This window comes from Panthera uncia, chromosome F2 (assembly GCF_023721935.1).
Source record: "Panthera uncia isolate 11264 chromosome F2, Puncia_PCG_1.0, whole genome shotgun sequence".
Lineage (NCBI taxonomy): Eukaryota > Metazoa > Chordata > Mammalia > Carnivora > Felidae > Panthera > Panthera uncia.
The window spans coordinates 15,161,628-15,182,438 of NC_064812.1; the positions used below are offsets into that span (position 1 = coordinate 15,161,628).

General features: G+C 41.7%; 1 protein-coding gene and 1 long non-coding RNA gene across 3 annotated transcripts in view; one reads left to right on the forward strand and one right to left on the reverse strand.

Moving 5' to 3' along the window:
• The window catches only part of NSMCE2 (NSE2 (MMS21) homolog, SMC5-SMC6 complex SUMO ligase), a 216,565-nt gene that overhangs the window by 117,939 nt on the left and 77,815 nt on the right, over window positions 1–20,811 (reverse strand). The gene's annotated exons all lie outside the window — the stretch shown is intronic.
• LOC125924736 (uncharacterized) lies at window positions 5,925–10,822 on the forward strand. Its single transcript, XR_007458542.1, has 3 exons — window positions 5,925–8,571; window positions 9,473–9,711; window positions 10,054–10,822. It is a non-coding gene; the product is annotated as an uncharacterized LOC125924736 (long non-coding RNA).

Sequence of the window (20,811 nt, forward strand, 5' to 3'; positions counted from 1 at the left end):
GTGACCTAAAAATGGTGCATTTTGATAGTGCGGACTCAATGCAAAAAACATTATTTTTAAACTACCAAGCTGACTTTACAAAATGATAATATCCATTATTATCCACTGACTACCAGTGAATATAACAGAGGACAGTGCTTCAATGAGGAAAATCCTGGTGCATTAATAAAATGGAATATTAGGCATCATTTTAAAATCATGTTTTCAAGTATTTAATCAGCTCACATTATAATGAGTGAAATAATCAGGACACAAGGCTGATCTCAATTTTGCAAGCGTGTATTTTATAGGAAAAAAGACTAAGGAAATACAGAAGATGTTAGTATGTGGCTATCTCTAAGTGGTGGGATTATAGGTGATCTTTATCTTTTGACCCTTATATTACCTGAATTTTCTACAACATACACGATTGTTAGCAAAGTAATTTTGAAAAGACTGAATATAAAGAAATTCTAACTAATGCTGAATCAGATTTTCAAATACGTAGGAGTCTTACTGGCCCAATAAGAGACCTCCTGATTTTTAGTATTAATCTCAATTATGCAGGCATAATTAAAAACCAAAAGCTAATGCCAGAGCTTAGAAAAAGAGACTAATAAAAGTCTTCCTCGATTGCACACAGAAAGAGTAAGTGAGCACTGGACTAGCCAGCTGGTAGGCAGCAAAGCCCCAACTCTGGACGGGGAAAGACTCAGCTGGCGTTTCAGCTCGGCCACTTGTCAGCTGTGTGACTTGCTGTCTCTGAGCCGTAGTCACCCCACCCACAAATCAGGGGGTACCTCCCCCCACCTTCTCCCTGTTACCCAGGTGCAGACACCATTTACGAAATCTCTACTACGATGCCTAGAACACGGCAGGTGCTCCTCTGCCTCGTGTCCCGTGGATCTGGGGACTGTCCACCTGACTGAAGATGGAGGAGAAGGAGTACAGGGGGGCTCACTATCACTTAAAGAGAACGCAAGGGGCCTGGGTGGCTCAGTCGGTCAAGTGTCCGACTTTGGCTCGGGTCGTGATCTCACGGTCCGTGAGGTCAAGTCCCGCATCGGGCTCTGTGCTGACAGCTTGGGCCCTGGAGCCTGCTTTGGATTCTGTGTCTCCCCCCAGCCTCTGAAAAATAAATAAACATGAACAACAACAACAACAAAAACTAAAGAGACTAGAAGGTCTGGCTAAGCTTGCTGGGCAGCAAAGGCTGATTCTGAAGCAGGTGCTGAGTGGCCACCAGCACTTCAGACTGAAGCAGCCATCCCGCTGGCAGATACCTCTGTGAGGGGGACGGGTCCACAATGAAGCTGCTGAGGGTGGGGATTAAGAAGGACACAGAAAGATGGCGGGGGGGGGGAGGGGGGAGAGCAAGTTCTAAAAGGCAGTGCCGTCTAAAGGGCACAGAGAAGAGGAAGCCGAGGGAGAAAGCAGAAACAACCAGGCTGTCAAACAGGGAGGAGTAAGGCGGAGAGGGAAAGTTGTCTCTTCCTCTTCTTTATCTTGCCCACAAATATTCTCTCCCGACCCCAACAGCTGCATCTCCAAAACGACATCTGTATTCTCAGGAGTGACCCCCACTCCCTCTGACAGGTGGCATGGCTTCCTCCGGAGTCAGGAAGTGAAAGTCTCGGGAAACACTCACGTAGCGTAGCGTGGCCGGCAAAGCCCAAGCTGGCATCCCAAGCCCTCAAGGCGCCGAGGTGTCGAGGATGCCATCTAGAACTGATCCCGGCTACAGACGGGAGGGGGCACAGTGCCAGGAAAGCGGCCGTCCACCCATCTCCTTTCTGTTCCTGAGCATCCCATGTCCTCCCCTGCACTTCAACTACAAAGGACGCACTGTCTTCAATTACAGGCGACCCACGCGAACGCCCCGTGATTAGAGTTCACCATCTGATAACTGTACGGTCACCTTCCCTTTCCGGTGAATTTATAAAGTGTTATTTTAGAATGTCAGGATGAGACAAGTTGAAAAGAAAGCTCACACAAAGACTGGGGCGCAAGAAATATTTAGTCAGAAGCCGCCATGCCCTCAGGGAACAAATGCATCTCTTTCCACAGCGCATCATTTGATCACTCACATTAGTTTAATATGCAGAGAAAAAAGCCCGGGACAAAATGTTTGATTCTGGGTTTCTTGAAGAAAACTGTATGTGCTTTTTTTTTTTTTTTTTTTTTTTTAACAATATAAAGTGTGTACTGAATCAAAAGCGTAAATTATTGCTAAGTGTTACATATGTGGGTGCTAAGTGAGGGCAACTTCGGTGACTTCCATTGAGCTGTAACAAGCCTATTAAAAATCCAGCTTTTGGAAATCATTACTGGAAAATAAAAAATAAAAAAAAAAAGAAAAAAGAACCGCGGATACTATACCTGGAAATGCATTTATACCCACCAAGCCGAATCATAATTTGCCTACAATGGACCAAAGCTGGGCTGCATGAGGTGAAAACCACAGGGTCCTTGCAGACAACTCTGTTCAGCAAATAAGGACAGTGGGCCATGTTAAGAGAAAACCCTTTCTTATAAAATAGGCCAAGACATTAAAAAATACCCTACCAAAGAAAACAAATGTCCCCCAAAGCACTGAAACTAACACAAAATGCCAGGGGGCCTCCCTGGAGAGAAGCTTCTTTGCTCCCTGTCCCTGGACGCCCTCCTTCTCAGGAGGTGCTTCACCTACAGGACGCGGGCGCAGGGCCAGCTGATGGTTTTCACTTCTTCCACTTCAGCTGCAGCCATCGGGAACGTGGACAGAGCCAAGGAAGAAACAAGAGCTGCAGGGTCTGAATAACTGTTTGGTAGTGGTGACTATAAAAAAAAAAAATCATTGGGCTGGAGGTGAATGGAGTTGACAGGACAGAATGAGGTTGTCAGAGAACTTAGTTAGAAGAGCCACGACACGAGGGAAGGAACACGGCCTTCAGACGATGGAAAACTTTACTTGGAGCTGAGCTGTTTCCAGGCACTGCTCTCTGAATGGCAGAACCCCGCACTGGTTTAAGAGTTGATTTTAGTCTCTGAGGTCATGTGAAAGAACACTGAGTCCTCAGACTCAGCTCATTTCAGGGACTGGCACATATAGCCTAAGAAAGATATGCTGGGTACGTGGTAAATCGCTCTCAGAATTAGCCTACTTATGAAGGCACTTTGTTTTAGCAACACAGATTTTAGCAAAAGTACTCCGAAATCATCACTCATTTTTTAAAAAAAAATCTAATACTCCACAAAAGAGATCCCGTTATTCCTGGTGTACTGACCCCCCACTTTCTCCTACTTATTCTAAGTGTCCTTTCTTTTTCCTCAGCAAAGCCAATCAACAAGAGGCAGTTTATGCAATGGTTAAAGGCATGGACTCTGCAGCCAGATTTCCTGGGTATGAATCATGAATATGAAGTTGGGCCAACTGCTCAGCTCTCTGAGTCTCAACACCTTCCTTTGTAAAATGGGAATGATACCACCATCTCCACCTCACAGCACCCTGAGCACAGCTGGTACACAGTAAGTGCTCATACAATGTCAACAGTTGCTATTGGCTGAAAAAAAAAAAGTTACTACCACAAGGTCATGACATCTTTGTACCTAGACTTTAAAAAAAAAAAAAAAAAGCAGATGATGAGTGTATTTAATAATTTGCCTAACTGCCTCTCCAAGTGAAGACTGCACTTCTTGAAGGCTTATTAATTTTTTTTTATCTCAAATATCTCACACATTTCTGGCGTATAAGAGCTCAATAAACGTTTGAGTACAGAAATGAAGGAAAGGAACGGAACAAAACTTGGCTGACTAAATATGGTGAGCAGTTGTACTACTGGTCATATAAGTACATTCATATTCAGTGAGCTTTTATTGAATACCTACTGTGTGCTGGGCCCCGCACGAAGACTTTAGGTTATCTTCGTACATTTCTATGGACGAGACCCACCTACACAACTGTAATAAACACAGAGTGGCTACTGGGCTATGCTGAGATTTATCTGGATTAGCCCTTTCAGCTTACAACCTGAGAAGCGTTGGTTAACTAGACCTTGAGTTAATTTTCCAGCCACACAAATAACTCGTTTATATACCTCCCAAACGTAGCAGCAGAGGGTCAGTGTGACCACGACACCGGAGAATGCTACGGCACGACCTGGCAGCCTTCGCACCTTAACCTAGATCCTCTAGATCTAAGTAAGGCAGGATGATGGAATCCCTTTGGGATACAAAAAGCACCTTGGTGATATTTTTAGCACCCACAGGGTCCAAGCCAGAAAGCCCGGCTTTAAAGGTTCTCTTTAACCACAGAATAAGGAACTACATTTCACATTCAAGGTTTGGCAGCAACCCAGTTTTCAAATGTTAGGTTTTCATGAAATCACCATATGTCATAGGGAAAATTCATATTGATCTCAGCTCTTTTACTCTTTCCTTTATCGGGAAGAAAATTCTAAGGCGATGTAAATGGGTAAGTGAATTTCAGTCTTCTGAAAGGGCTTTTCGGGTGTGGCTGAGATAGCTAACTTTGAAAACTTAGCAACACAGGATACATTATGAGTAAGTTCTTTACTTTTTTTTTTTAAATAATGATGCTAACTCACCAGATCCTTCTGAAAGAGTCCTTTTATTAATTTCAATGAAGTCAAGTAGAGAACAAGTTGTAATATGAAACACAATTTATGCAACTATGTTGAAATTCTCTGCCAGAGTTGCATCTCCCAGTGTAAGAATTTTATGGTAAAACAGTTTCAAAATAATATCAAGCATTAGGTTAGGCTCATTTTGGTTTTAGGCTATCATAGGAAAACTCTCTTTATAAATCATTGAAATCCTAAGGCAAAATGATAGTGCCTTTAAATAGAAAAAAAAAAAAACAAAACAAACAAAAAACAACCCATGTTCCCACAGATTATAATAAAAGAGTTGAAACTAAGCCTCAGTTGAAATTATACTGTTAGGCAACTCCAAAAACTAAACACAAAAACATGTTAAAATAAAAGATTGCAACACCATGGGAAAATCAATCTCATATATATAGTTTTAGATTCTCAGCCATCCTGACCCCAGCTCAGATGAGACCAACTGACAATCCTTAATAGTTTTCCTACAGTTGGCCAACAAGCTGTTCACTCCCTCCTCAGCCACACAGTTACTCGGGGGAAGGCATGAGATACGTGTATTTAAAGGGCCAATAGAAATCCCGTGGGTGGGTTTGGTCTGCCTTTCAAAACCAATGAACTTCCCATTATATAATCTCTAATAACAAGAGAGAACTTTACAGGTCATACACCCAGCTTAACTACAAGGCAGGCTATGTTACATGCCTCACCACATTAAAAAAAAGAAGAAAAAGAAGAAGAAAGAGGAGGAGGAGGAAAGGGGGGAGGAGGAGGAGGAGGAGGAGGAGGAGGAGGAGAAAAGAAGCTTTCAGGATGGCACATTTTCATCTCATCAGCTAATGTCAGAAAATTAATGACTCCTACTTGGTAGTACTACTAAGCTCGTTTTTTATAATGATTTTCAGGAAGTATGATGTTTTTGATCAGAAAAGCCCAAGCATCTAAAACAAAACCTCCATGACATTTTATTAATTCTTTAAAAGATAAAGTAAGTCTTTTAACCACAGGAGAATTCTGAGAATCTAGCTTTTCCAGAAAGCCCAAGAAAAATACTTCAGTTTCACCATTCTCAAATTCATTTGACTTTGAAACAAAATAAACATATTACTCTATTTAATATCGTTGCACAAGCGAATTCACAAGAATGAAATCTGTTCAGAGTTCCTAGAAAAAATGTAGCAATACAGGCTGCCAACTTGTTCAATGTCAAGCTCTAGGCAATATAGCAGCACTAGCAGTAAATGACTCAGAGTGAGTCACGCTTAAGCTATTTTTGCTTTTAAAGTACTGCCAGGCACTGTGTTAATATTCAACCCAGAGTAAATTTAGCCCAACAAGAAAACAAGTGTTTCCATGGCTGCTTCTTCACAGTGTTTATGGTATATATGCAGCCATTAGGCACAGGAATCCAGCCAGATAAATTAAGGAGAAATGCTCATCTTTCATTTACATCCAGGCTTCGGAACACTGGAAACACTAAATGCAACTCAGGCTATTCTTCCATCTGCTTCTATCTGCTCTTCCAGAGACCAAACAGCCAATATGTAGAGAGTACAGCATTAATCATTCATATAAAAGTCTGTGTCATTAAAGTACCTTCAGTGGATTGTTGTTCATGGATTTCATTTGGCTCTGTATTAGGAGGCATAACCGGTCACATGTCTCTGATAGTACAGCCACAGGAGAAAACAACACTTACAAAGTATCTAGCAGAAACAGTAGAAAACGTGGTCTACGGATGTCAACTGGAATCATTATATGGTATCATGTACAGTGAATGATCAGAGTCTGGTAACGTAGTAATGTGAACACTCAGAAGGTGTGCAAAAAACTTTGTGGGAGATGAATGGCTAGCATCTGATCTGAAACTATCTCAATTTTTCAGAACATGCTAATTTCTATTACAAATGCACATGGAGTTAAACTTGAGTAGCACAATGAATTAGAAATAGATGCTAGGATGGGGCACCTGGGTGGCTCAGTCGGTTAAGCGTCCGACTTCGGCTCAGGTCATGATCTCGTGGTCCGTGAGTTCGAGCCCCGCATCGGGCTCTGTGCTGACAGCTTGGAGCCTGGAGCCTACTTTGGATTCTGTGTCTCCCTCTCTCTCTGTTCCTCCCCTGCTCGCACTCTCTCTCTCCTTCTCTCAAAAATAAAGATTAAAAAAAATTAAAAAAAAGAAATAGATGCTAGGACTTTTCCCTAATGAAACACACCTGTCTGTTTATAGCTGTTAGACTCCTTGGCATTACCGACAGACTCTATGCTACAGTTCGACAGAGTGGTGAGGTATTTGGCTCAGTAAAAAATATGAAAGCTAGCCATCTCAGCACCGGTTTTCGAAGTAAGATACATGCATGCACTGTGGTATGCAAAATCTTAGAATTTCTATTTAAAACTAACTTTTACCTAAAAAATGGAAAAAAAAATATTAGGTTCCGCTAATAATGTACAGACTGTATGCAGAACATGTATAAATATACAAAATATCAGGAAGCGGACGCTCCCTCTGATAGGGGAGGTCAATGAAAAATGCACAGAGACCCCTGCTTTAAGGAACACAGCCTCCTGAAGGAAGGAGCCTTCTCTTCCCTTCATGTTCTATTCCGGTATAGTTTTTTACGTGTACATGGTCACTGGCATAAAGGAAGTACAGGGGAAAAGGCTAGGTCAGCAAGCAACTGGAGAAGACAGAGAAATGGGAATGTGAGCAAGCCAAGTCCAGAAGACAGCCGCACAAAGTACCTTGGTGCAGCTGTAATGACAGGACAGAGCAGACAGTCACACAGCCTCATCACGCTCTTATCAAGACACCGAGAACCACAAAGACTCTCTGAAAATGATCACGGAGGTTCAAAAGCTATTTTCAGTGAAGAGCTGGGAAAGCCTAGCACAAGTGTAGTCACATAACAGACATCTTTCAAAACAAAACATGTGTTTCTTGGAGAACAAGTGCAAAAAGGGTTCCTTGGTGCAAAAGGTGGAAGCTCTTACGATAGTCTCTAACTTGCCTGAATGGCAGCTTGAATTCCCACGGAAAGTATCTAGTGCAGGGGTCGGCATATAATAGGTGCTTAATAAAGCTTTGCAGAACAAACAGATGGAATACAAAACTGCATACCCACAAACATCGAACTTAAAACCCACGCGGTGTAAAGCTCTGTATCTGTTACCTAGATGTTTATTGCATAGGTAACTTTTCGAATCTAAAAGCCCAGGGGACCACAACTTATCAGAATTTTCTGCCTCCTGAGTCCCTGGATCTCTGGTTTAATTAACTCTAATAGCTCTGGGATCCTACTCATCTTTACCCGAAAGCTTACCTGAGTGCAATATAAACAAGTAGTGAAATGTCCACAGAAGGAATATAGTAAAATCTGAGCAGAAGCAAAGACGGCGGGGGATGAATAGTTGAAGCTTGAGATTTTCAGGGCAGCGAAACTATTCTACGTGTTGTAATAGTGATTGCATGACATCACGCATTGGTCAAAAACCCACAGGCCATCTGATCCAGTAATTCCAATTCTGGGCATAAAAAAATTGAAAGCAGCGACTCAAGCAGGTATGTTTATACCAATCTTCATTAGCAGCATTATAGCCATGAAGCAGAAACAACCCAAGTGTCTACTGACAGATGAATGGATAAACAGAATGTGGTTGATGCGTACAATGGAATGTTATTCAGCCTTAAAAAGGAACGAAATTCTGATACACCCTACAACACGGGTGAACCTCGAAGACACTGCTGTCCTAAGTGAAATAAGCCAGACATACTTATATGAACGAGGTACATAAAAGAGTCAAATACACAGAGACAGCTGAACGGTGGTTACCAGGGGTGATGCAGAGTTACGGTTCCATGGGTACAGAGTTTTGGCGCAGGATCGTGAAAAAGTGCTAGAGCCAGAGACGCATGGTGGTGATGACTGCATAACAATGTGAATGTAGTAAACACCGCTGAACCGAACGTGGAAAAACAGTCGAAATGGTAAGTAAATGTTAGAAATATTTTACCATCAAAATCCCGTCACAGAACCGTGTAATACAGTGACCTCTAATGTAAATGATGGACTTTAGTTAATACTACTGTATTAATATTGGCTCCTCAATTATAACAAATACACCACACTAATCTGTAAGATGCTAAAAATAGGGAAATGGGGAGGAGGGGAAAGCGTATCAAAAATCTCTCTACTATCTGCTCGATTTTTCCGTAAACCTAAAACTGCTCTAAAAAAGAAAGTGTGTTAAATAAACAAGAAAGAGCTAACCAAAGGAGGCTTTTCTGTAGCAAAGTCCTTTTTTTTTTTTTTTTTCCCCCACCTAGTGCCCTCTACTGTCTCCCCAGAGACCTTCTTCCTCATCTGGGACCCAGAGCCCCCACCGCTTAGCCTCCTTGCCTATTCTGATCTCATCTCATACTCGTGCGTGTGCACATTAGTCCCAGGGGCCTGGACTCTGCATTCTCTTGCCCCACGGCCAAGGATGCTATTACTATTCCCCAGTCTGTCTAACTCACTACGACCTATGACTTGTCTTGACCTCACTGTCTGTGTATATTCTGGCTGCAAGTGGCCAGCCTACTACTGACCCTTGGTACTCTAAACCTTGATACAGTTCCCTAATTCTGTCTACTAAGCCAGTGTTTACCTTACTGTAAGGCCCAACCCATCCCAATGGTAATTAAATCTGAGGAGTGCTGGGGGGAAGGATACTGGTATGAAATGGTACTAACATTCAAAAACATTTCTTAAAACAGAAATAAGAGTTCTTTTTTTCCCCCTTTTTTTAAGAGTTCTTTATTCGATGTGAAATGCTTCTCTACAAAGCTCTGAGGGGCAGGACTTTAGCTTACCTTCCAATCTCCTGCATTAATTCTATGTTCACAGGGTGGCCTAAACATAAAGCGAGAACTACAAACTTGACTGCCTACCAGGGAAAGACACTGAAAGTGAACCAGCAGAGGACAAACACGAATGGTCAGAGCAGTGACTCAATGAGAAGCACAATTCTTACCTAAATGCATTTTAAAAACAACAAATCTCAACACTATGCGAGCCAAAGAAAACTTACATCTCAGGCTAATGTGGCCTACAGACTTCCAGACCTCTGTGTGCTTTGCCAAATGGTGCGGGGCGGAGAGGGGGTGGAGAGGGGGAGAGGGAGAGGGAGAGGGAGACGGAGAGGGAGAAAGAAACAAGAAAGGGGAAGTATGAGTGCCTTATGTAGACTCTACTATTTAGGACAATAAATTTGAGCTGAATCACTCAATAAAAATGTTTATTTATTAAAAGACCAGAGACAAGCTTAGGCCTATGAAAGATATGGGCGTTCAAATCACATTTCAGAACAGCTAACCCTCTGGCCAAGTGAGAACACAATTAATAACATGACTGGTCTCATGCACACTGTTGAGACGCAGACAGCCCCGTGAAAGGACATTCTTCTATGGGCTTCATTTTACTTCCAGTCTCCTCGAAGGGAAAATCGTGTGGCAGAGAATAAAAGCTTAAAAAGAAAAAAAAAAGCACAAATCTCCAAGATTCCTTTCTCATAAAGGGGCCTACTCGTACAAGTAAGTAAGTTCTTCTCTTCCCTATTCTCGTTTTCTACAAGAGAACTTAACTATGACCAGCTATTATTTATGACTAAATGCAATTTTTGGATTAGAAATATTGTTACACATTGATCCTAAGATTAATTTTTTTTTAACAGATTACATGAGGTAAATGGAACAAAGCCTCTGCATGCCTACCTTGCGCATCTGACTTAGCAGATGAATCAGGACAAGGCACACGGGGTACAGGCCTTGGAGGTCAGAAAACAGGCCAGCATTTCATCAAGCCTTGCCTCCTCAGCCAGGTGTTTTGTGCAGCACATAATATACAACTGTAACCCAACAGCTAGAAATGCTACTTTAATAAAGGAAGTATTCGGATTCTGTGAATCAGTACTTTCTAGCCTACCGTGTCTCTCTCTTCACCTGATGGACCACCCGAAATTTACAAACTATCTAACATGTCAAAATACTTGAAACTCTCGCAATGACCTTCAGTGGTCGCGTATGGAACCTCTGACCTGAATCCTCCCTCCCGTCAAATACTTCAGGCTGGCTAACAACCGCCCTGCCCACCCCGTTCTTCTCACTTTGCTGTCTGGAGAGGTGGTATCGTAGCCTGGTTATGAACTAGGCCTCCCGGCACAGCTCCCACCTGGCTCTCAGTGCCTCAGCTCTGCAGGGACAGTCTGTTAACCCAGCCAAGTCCCCGTACTTCTTCATTACCCCAAAAGGGCATCTTTTGAGAGATTCTTCCTCCCACGTTCTCAGCCAGAGTGGATCCAGAAAGGTTTTATCTAGGCCTTAGTAGGAAACAGACCATAAAATCTTATTGGTACCTTTAAGTGAATTTGTGTTAGCATCTCTAACAAGGTAAAAGTCAAAAGCAAACAGGCTGGGTTTGAGCCCTGAAAATGATTGGTATATAGAGTAACAGATGCTAATAATGTTACTTAAAATATTCAACACAAAGGCAGGAACTAGTGTAAAATATTTAGAAAGCCATAACCCTCTCTTCTTCAAAGTGACATGGATACATTCTGCCCACTTAGGATCATCGATCTATAAACACTCCCAGAGCACTGGGTGTAACTGAGGGGAAACAACACAAAGATGCAGAACAGCATGACTCTATTTGTCACACCCAAACCTGGAAGTGACAGGTACATGCTCATGGGAAAGAACGTCAGAAACAAGAATTCTCCTTAAAGTTAAGAAATACAGAGTCAATGCAAATATCAGATGATCTGATCAGATGATCAGCAAAGCACTGATAGTGCGAGGGAAATACACGGAAATGTTCGAAAGGATAACAAACATTAGAAACAGAATAAGAACAGTTTATCTGGGACACATAAGTGGCAAAGGCCCAAAAGGTGTAATTAAACTTGAAGTGGCCAGTATGTAGTAGACGGGCTCTCCCACACATTGTTGATAGAAATTTAAATGAATATAATCTTCATGGAGGGCAATTTGTCCTCCACAGGACAATCAAAAAATTCACATATGCTTTGACCCAGCAACTTCACCAGCATTTTTCTTACAGATATAGACCTACTTGTGTGGAATTTTGTCTGTGGAGTGTAAGACTATTGCAGCAATGTGGGTAATTGTCAATTATCCTCATCATCAGGGAACTGGTTAAAAATTACGAGCTACCGTGTAGCCATTAAGAAGAATAAAGAAGCCCTATTTGTACTGATATGAAAAGAGATCCAAAATATTTAAGTGATAAAAGCCAAGGAGAAGTATGGCCGACACGATACCATCGAGAGACATACACACACACAGAGATAGTTCTACAGGGATACAAAAGGAACAGGCAACAGTACCTGCCTCCAGGGAGGCAAAGACCCTACTTTTCACCACATAGTCTTGTGTACTTAGTAAATTTTATACTATATGCATATATTACCCAATCAAAAAGATAAAAACTTTAGAGAAGGGCAGGGAATATATGTGTGTATTTAATTTAAAAAATTTTTTTTTAATGTTTACCTTTATTTTTGAGACAGAGAGAGACAGAGCATGAGCAGGGGAGAGGCAGAGAGAGAGGGAGACATAGAATCGGAAACAGGCTCCAGGCTCTGAGCTGTCAGCACAGAGCCCAACGCGGGGCTCGAACTTGTCAACTGCGAGATCATGACCTGAGCCGAAGTCGGATGCTCAACTGACAGAGGCACCCAGGCGCCCCTTTAATTTTTTTTAATGTTTACTTATTTCTGAGAGACAGCAAGAGCAGGGGAGGGGAAGAGAGAGAAGGGGAGACACAGAATCTGAAGCAGGCTCCAGGCTCTGAGCTGTCAGCACAGAGTTCGATGCGGGGCTTGAACTCACAAACCGTGAGATCATGACCTGAGTCGAAGTTGGACGCTTAACTGACTGAGTCACCCAGGCGCCTCTGTGTGTGCATATTTCTATAGAAGAAGTGCTACAGAAAGGAGCAGGCTATCTTGAGCTGAAGTGGGTAGCAAAGGTTTCCCACAGAAGGCACTCTGAGTGAGATGTGCCCCGAGGAGGGGGGAGATGGAGGTGGCCAGGGAAGGCTGCGACTTGCCCCAGAGGCCAGACTGCAGAGGGAGAAAGCAATAAGAAGCCAGTTTTTGTCTGCAAAGTGGCTCAAAAAAAGAGAGATGAACATTACACAGACGCTGAAAAGCTACTCCCTTCCCCACACTTCTCTTCTAGTACTTTCCTCTTAACGGGGCATGTGTATGAATGTACAATATAATCCAGCCACTTACTGAATGTCTGTTATGAGCCAGGAATTCTGCAAGATACTGAGGACATAAAACTTAGTAAGGCCCAGTTCTTGTCCTCAATGAGCTCTCTATCTGAGGAAAATGCAAAACTTAAGAGAGGAAGGATTCCAGAGAGAAAGGCCTGACTTCCAAAGGAAAAGCAGTGATAGACTAGCTAATGATGTTTGTGTCCTGTAAAGGCCACTTAAACAGTGAAATACTGCCTTTGATTTACCAAAATAAAAATTACGATTCTTGTATTCTATTATTAATTACACAGGTAAGTTTAGCACTTTGGCAACCGGTGTATACCTAAGTATTGTACTATTCAGTTGGCAGTAAGTAAAATGGATTATAATCAATCCTTCTCCTTCTCAAAATAGTTTAAATTGTTTAAACAGGACAAAGGAGAACAGAAAGACTGAAAAGCAAATTTACCTGTCAAAGTTAGGAAAGGAATCTCCTCAATTTCTTTCTACCAGCTCAGCTCTTATGTCTATCTGGACACACGTGCAGAAAGTACCAGCCAACATTACTTAATGGGGGTTTCCTTACTTTGGTTAATTTTGGATTTCCTGATCAACAAGAACACACAATACTTGTTTCTAGTTTTTAAACCAATATATGACTACAGAGCGCTGTTCAATGAAAATGAAAATGTTCAGTGCCCTTATGAAGTAAAATAAGTATTCCCTACTCAATTTTCCAACCAAACGACACAAATATCTGATAAAAAGATTAAGCCCTGGCACCATCAAAGGGAAAAAAATTTGCCAGCCATCTTCCCAGCATAATGTTTTCTATAGTCTTCCTACTGTATTATCTCATGCTCTTTAATATTTGCCACTTTAAAAGGCTCTCTCTTTAATTAAATAATTATCTTCTTGGGAAAACACAACTCAGTCCTAAATTGAGTAGGATTTTCGCCTCTCCACTTATTCAAATTCTCCCTCTTCTTCAAAGTCTCGTTCAAAACTCATTTTCTCTATGAAGCCATCACCTGTGGTTTCAAAGAACTCTCCTACTCAGGTGTTAATTATATGAATCACACATCCTGGCAGTTGGTCATGTGCCTCCTATTCTTTTCCTAACTCAATAGCGCTCAGTTCATATTTCTCTCATGGAACTTATTATTTCACTTTGAATTACAGTGGTTTTAAGTATCTGTTCCTCTGCTCCACTAAAAAGACTAAGCCATGTCCATCTGTGTACGATCTTTGATTAAAGCCCAGTCCTTGACACATTAATAATATATGCTTCTGGGATTGAACGGGCATACATTTTGCTCATCCTATAAGAATACAAATTTGTTGAAAGATTATGCCATGTTTCTTTTTTCTGTGTTCATAAATACCTATCCCAGTGCCAGGCACCAAGGAGGCACTCAAAGCTATTCAATAAATATTGTGCAAGTAAACCAGTTGTAGTCTAGTTTTACTTATGTTAAATTATCTCTTCAGTTGCTTTGGTATCTGAATAAACATGTCCCTGATCAAACGGATGACTCACAAAAGTGAGGTTACTTCAAATACCCTTCGCTTCCGAGAGCTGCATATTGAGAAGAGACGGTTAGTAACACACACACACACACACACACACACACACACACACACACTGTTCCAGTAGTTAAAATCTGGTATTTGAGTATTCGAAATAAACAAATATGAATTGGTGTGGTAGGCTGAAAACCTGGCCACAGTACTTCTGTCTCCTCCCATGGAGAGGAGAGTCTGTTCCCCCACCCCATCAATCTGGGCCACCTTGAGATTGCTTTGACCAAATGTCTGGCAAAGGTTATGCTGTGCAATTTCCAAGCTGGGGCCTCCAGACACTTTCTGCTTTTGCCTTGAGGCTCCTCTCTCCTTTCTGCCTCTATGTGAACCTGAACTAGCGTGCTGGAGGATGAGACCAGAGAGAGCAGGGAAAACCGTCCTACCTGAGGGTGCCCGAGACCAAGAAGCTCCGAGACACTCAGGCAGCTGACTGCAGACGTGGCAGTGAGCCTAGATGGACCAGCAGAAGAACCACCCAGCTAAATCCAGCCCAAATGTCCAATCCACAGAATCACAAGCCAAATAAATGGTTATTTTAAGGCACTAAGTTTTGGGGCGGTGCGTTCCACAATATTAATTTCTATCCCAGAGCAGCTTCAGCTTTACAGCCAATGCAAACCATTCCTAGATGTGTCATGTTTATTTTTAAATATTCTTAAGATTCTAATTGTTAAATAAAATATTCTAGTTGTGATTACAGCACAACTTCTAAATAAAAAGTAACTGCTATTACCAGCTTTTTGATGGATTTTTTAAAACCTGTTCTCCATTATAAATTATTACACCTCATTTCCATCCCCCTACCCACTGTGAGAATTATTTAAAACTACACAGTGCATTTCTTGTTTACAAAACCGAATAGTGGAAGTCAGGTGTGAGCTCCACTCTTCATTGCTTTAAACACCCGTATCTAGAAAGGCCAAAAGTATTTGTTAATACTTCCAACAGAAAGTAGAAACACAGAAAATAGACAATGGCCAATTCCACACCCCCAATCTCATTAGATTATAAAATTTAGTTTATGAATTTTGAGACATGAAAAATAGGAATAATTTTCCATTCTGGACTGAGAAGTTTGTGCATCCTTGGTAACTGGAAATTCAACTAAAAGAAGCAAATGATGTCAGGAAGACAAACTCTTTCTCCCTTTAATGCTTTTGGCCCATTGCCCCTCGGTCCTCCTTCTAGCCACCTGAAGGTTCCTTGCTGGCTCCTCCTTTTCTTCCTCTCCTTGCTCTTGGACTCTTCTCCTTGTGCGGCTCATCTACTCCGCCCTCCAACTATCACCTGGGAGCATGTGGAGAGCCTTTCTCTCCCTCTCTCTAGCCGTGGTTGGACATCAAAACTTTCCTAATTTCTAACCATTTGTCAAAAATCTATGCCAAAAGCCAGCACCTTAAACACAGTATACTCGACAAAATCATTCTCCCACCAAAAGACCGGCAACTCATGAGACATCTTGCTACTTTTAATGGTATCACCTTTTCCCCCAGTTACTCAAACTAAAATCCTTAAAGCCACCTTCAACTCCTGATTCCCCTATGCTTGTTATTATTTTAAATAAGTTGACAAGTCCTCCAGATCTTACCTCTGCAACACCTCTTGCATTAATTCTCTTTCCCTATTCCCCTGCAGTAATTCAGGATATGGTTAGCACTTGACTGGATCATTATAACAAGACCTCTTCCCTTCCCAATTTATCCTATATACCACAACGAGATCTACCTTCTTAAAGTCAGAATCTAATCAGATGGCTCACCTAATGAAAAACTTAACACTCCCCATGACTTATTAATTAAACTGTCTTATTCAAGGCAACAAATAACTTTATAAATGAGCCCAGTTACCCTGGTAATCTTATCTCCCATGTACTTACAGTCTAACTGGATTACCTGCTGGTCTTCATGCCCTGTGCCTCTTTCTACTTCATTTCATGGCTTACAGTATTTCCTTGCCTGGTAATGGTGATCAAACTACATATACAGTATCTCTATTCCTCTAAAATTTAACATGATGAAACATTTTCTAAACATTTAATTTTTTTGATTAATGATTTCACAAATCTCAATTGCTTCCAAATTCCAAATATCACTGAGAAATATCTTTGCATATGAAATGCATTTACATTTTGGATTATTTTATTAGAATCGAGTCCCAAAAGAACAATTACCAGCAAAACATTATAAAATCTTGACACACATTCTGTGCCTTTAATACTCAGTTGACATAGCTGTCTTAAATTACCATTGTGTTATCAAAGCTTAGCCTGATCCTCAGATGTAGTTGGTGTGTTTTATTAACTACAATGTTGGCATGTATAACCTAGAATTCTAAAACGCTCCTCTCAACCTTCTGCTCCTTGAGGACCTCCTCTTCTCCAACTCTGACCTCCAGCCTATGCAATTATCAGAATTCAGCCGTAGGCCATTGGCCCTCAGAGCAAAGCCAAAGAATAGTTAACTGCTTCTTAAAGCTTGGAATTCTGAAAACATAATAATACACTTTCTATTTTCAGAGGTGGGGCTATGGCAGTACTTGCTAGTCAAGTCAACTGAGTCAGCCAAGATGAGAAAGTTAATGTATTTCAGTCAAGTATGTCTGTGCTGGCACATGTACTATCACCCAAAGCACTGCATAGAGATATTTTATTTAGGGGCGCCTGGGTGGCTCAGTCGTTTAAGCATCTGATTTTGGCTCAGGTCACGATCTCACGGTCTGTGGGTTTCAGCCCCGCTTCGGGATCTCTGCTGACAGCTCAGACCCTGGAGCCTGCTTCGGATTCTGTGTCTCCCTCTCTCTCTGCCCCTCCCCTGCTCATGCTCGGTCTCTCTCTCAAAAATGAATAAACATTAAAAAAAATTTTTGAAAACCCAATATTTTATTTAAAAAATTTTTTTAATGTTTATTATTCTTCAGAGAGAGACAGAGCACAAGCGGGGAGGGGCAGAGAGAGAGGGAGACACAGAATCTGAAGCAGGCTCCAGGCTCTGAGCTGTCAGCACAGAGCCCGACGCGGGGCTCGAATTCACAGACCACGAGATCATGAACTGAGCCGAAGTCGGATGCTTAACCGACTGAGCGACCCAGGTGCCTAGAATATTTTATTCTAAAGGATTGTTTTAATACCTCTTCAAGTATCAAATAATAAATTGGGTCTTTTAGTATTGGCTTCCACTCTGCACACTATTCAAACAAACAATGAGCATATTTCAAAGCCACCATAAGCTGCTTCAAATTCTTCTTGTAAACAACTGCATGTTCGAATCCTCCTAATTTTTGATATCCAGTATCATTGTCCAGATTAAAACTTCTTTCAAGATCCCATGTTATAGATGTGCACTTATCCTACCTTGGGGAAGACCCCCCCCCCCCCGAAGTCAGTGATATCTGCATTTAAGGTAGAAAGATGGATTTGTCCTAAGCAAGTGACAAGAGACAGAGATGGGGGGGGCAGGGGGAGAGAGAGGGAGAGAGAGCAGAGAAAGCAGTATCCTCCACAAAGCGATCAGTGAGCATGAAAGTCCGCAGGTAAAAGAGAACACAATACCCTCTGGCGATGGCAAGTGTCTGGATCAAAGCGGTGAGCAGAGTGGTGAGACAGTGAACAGAAACCTGGTGCCACAAGGGTCTTTTTATTCTGGAAGGCTCGGGGAGTCTCCAGAAGACCACGTGGCAAACAACCATGACCCTATCTTAGGATGATCCATCACTCTGGCAGAAACTGGCAGAAGGCAAGTCTGCTGCAGGGAGGACGTAGGAGGCTGAGAGTCAAGCTGGAAAGAGGGCAGCAGTAGCAGTGGGAGAAGAAATGCAGAGAAGACTGGTAGAGGCTTTTGGGAAGGGGACTAGACAGCACATCTGTCTAGGAATAATTCCTATTCTTCTCTTTGTGGAAATAATCTTTTGCTTTAGGTAAATGTAAAATAAAACCACTGTGCTCTGAAGCAGAAAAAATATATACCTAAATAAACTATCACTGTATTTTCTTGGCTCCACATCAACAAATGTAAAAAGCATCGTTAACTTAATAATGTGTGAGGAGGGAAGTCAACGCTACCACATAACAGGAGAGAGGGCTGTGAAGGCTGATGGTCAGGGAAGGAATTAAAAGCTCTAGAGTCTAACTTGGAAATTTCCTGCTTTACGCAACTAGAATGAAGTCAAAGAATAGCCCCCACTTCCCCGTCCCCCGGCCTCCTACCCCGGGGGTGGGGGTGAAGAGAAAGAAAGTACTTCTCATCAGTGAGCACCCAGTGGTGAACACAGCCTCCTACCCTGGAGGTGGGGGGGTGGGAAGAGAAAGAAAGTACTTCTCATCGGTGAGCACTCAGTGGTGAAAGTGGGTGAGAAGAGTTGCCAGGAAGTCTGGGAATACCCCCTGCCAATTGGCAGCCACACTTTGACCCAGACTGCGGTCATCAGCCAGGTGTGCTAAAGCAATCTGGGTGAAAAGGGACACCGCACCTTGCCCCATCCTCCCATTCCCAGGACCAGTGTGGGTCACAGTGTCTGCTGTGGAATATTTGTTCCCTGGAGAACATTCACTCAATGCCCCGAGTATATATGAAGCGCTGGGCCCACGCTGGGTGCTATTCTAGGCACCAGAGATGATACCAATCAAGGCAGACAAGGACCTGCTCTCACTGAATTGACATTCTAATCAAACTGCACGATAAACACTAAGAATTACATAGTAAAGAAAACTGATTAATGCATCTGACCCTGGGATCTTTATTATCATTATCTCTTTTTGAGAGAGAGAGACAGAGGGAGTGTGGGCAGGGAAGGGGCAGAGGAAGCAGGAGGGGAGAGAGGAAGGGGGGGAGGGAGGGAGGGAGGGAGGGAGAGAGAGAGAGAGAGAGAGAGAGAGAGAGAGAGAGAGAGAGAGAATCTTAAGCAGGCTCCACACCCAGCATGAGCCCGAAGTGGGGCTTGACCTCAGGATAAGATCATGACCTGAGCTGAAATCAAGAGTCAGACGCTTAATCAACTGAGCCACCCGGGTGCCCCAGATCCTTATTATTTTACCTAAATAAATAAACAGACCACATTTATGCTGAAAAACTCTACTCAACATTTTTCATCAACCCTCTAGCTCACTCTCTTGTTTCTTCTCCAAAGTTTGCATGTCAAGCTCTAGGCCCTGCAATCACAGGTGACCGGTTTCCTTTTTCTCTCACTCCCAAGACATTAATTATTTCCCTATGTTCCTCGAACCTACCACAGTGCTCTGCATATAGGAGGTAACTGTTTACTAAAAAAACAGAATTTAAAATAAGTCACTGGGTGATCTATTAAAAAAAAAAAAAAAAGCTAAGTAAATAGGTTGGCTCAAATAGCAGAGCCAATTTTCTCCAGTTAAATCTCATGTGTATACATAAAAGAATCCCTAACACAGTAAAGGCACATGCAGCAGTTAGGGAAACTCGCAGCTCTGTAACATATGCTCCATTATATTTGTTCATAACGAATGTATTTCACCAGACACAGGGTGGTTTGCTACGTGAATGGCGTCGTTCCTTACACTTCACTCCCTGCTTCGCTATCAAGAGATGGTTGCCAAAACCAATATTGTACTGAAAAGTGATTTGTTACCTTTTCAACATGTTTTTTGTTCACACCCTTGTCAATGACAGAATATTACTTAACTACTAAATAGTCTAACAATATTTTATCTTTCATTTAGTCTTTTAACACTTTAACAAAGTGACTAAAACACTCTGAGCTTGCTTCCTTGCATTTCAGAATTTATGCCAATTGCTAATAACATAAAACGTATATCCTTTAAAGTAAAAATTATTGAAGTAAAATGCCATTAAGCAAGTTTAAAAAGATCAGGTTAACTAAAATATGGGGAGTATTTTACAGTTTATAAAACACTTCCACTTTTCATTTTTAAATATGATTTAATCCTCAGCTCTGTGAGCTAGGAAGCATTATTATTATTATTATTATTATTATATTACTCATACTTTACAGAAAAGTAAAATTCCATTGATCTGATTAAAAAAACACAAACTATCACTTGGTTGAGCAAGAATCTGAATTTCTATTTTCAGATTCCAAATTCTAGATCTTTCCATGGGTTGGACAGTTTCTACCCTTAACACTGTTCTCAACATATCTAGGTGACTAAATACATGAGTTTAAGAGTTAGCAAGAGAATACGATTTCCTGACTAACATAAACTTTAACGAATGTAAGGACAGTACTTAAAATACACAAAAATGATCATTATTAAGGCTATCAATTATGCACATGAATAGATACCTTTCAGAACTACTAAGAATACAAGGAGATGCTAGCAAGGTGCCAAAGATTAGACTGTAAACCCCATGAGCACCAGGACTTGTATTTCTTGTTCACTGCCCTATTCC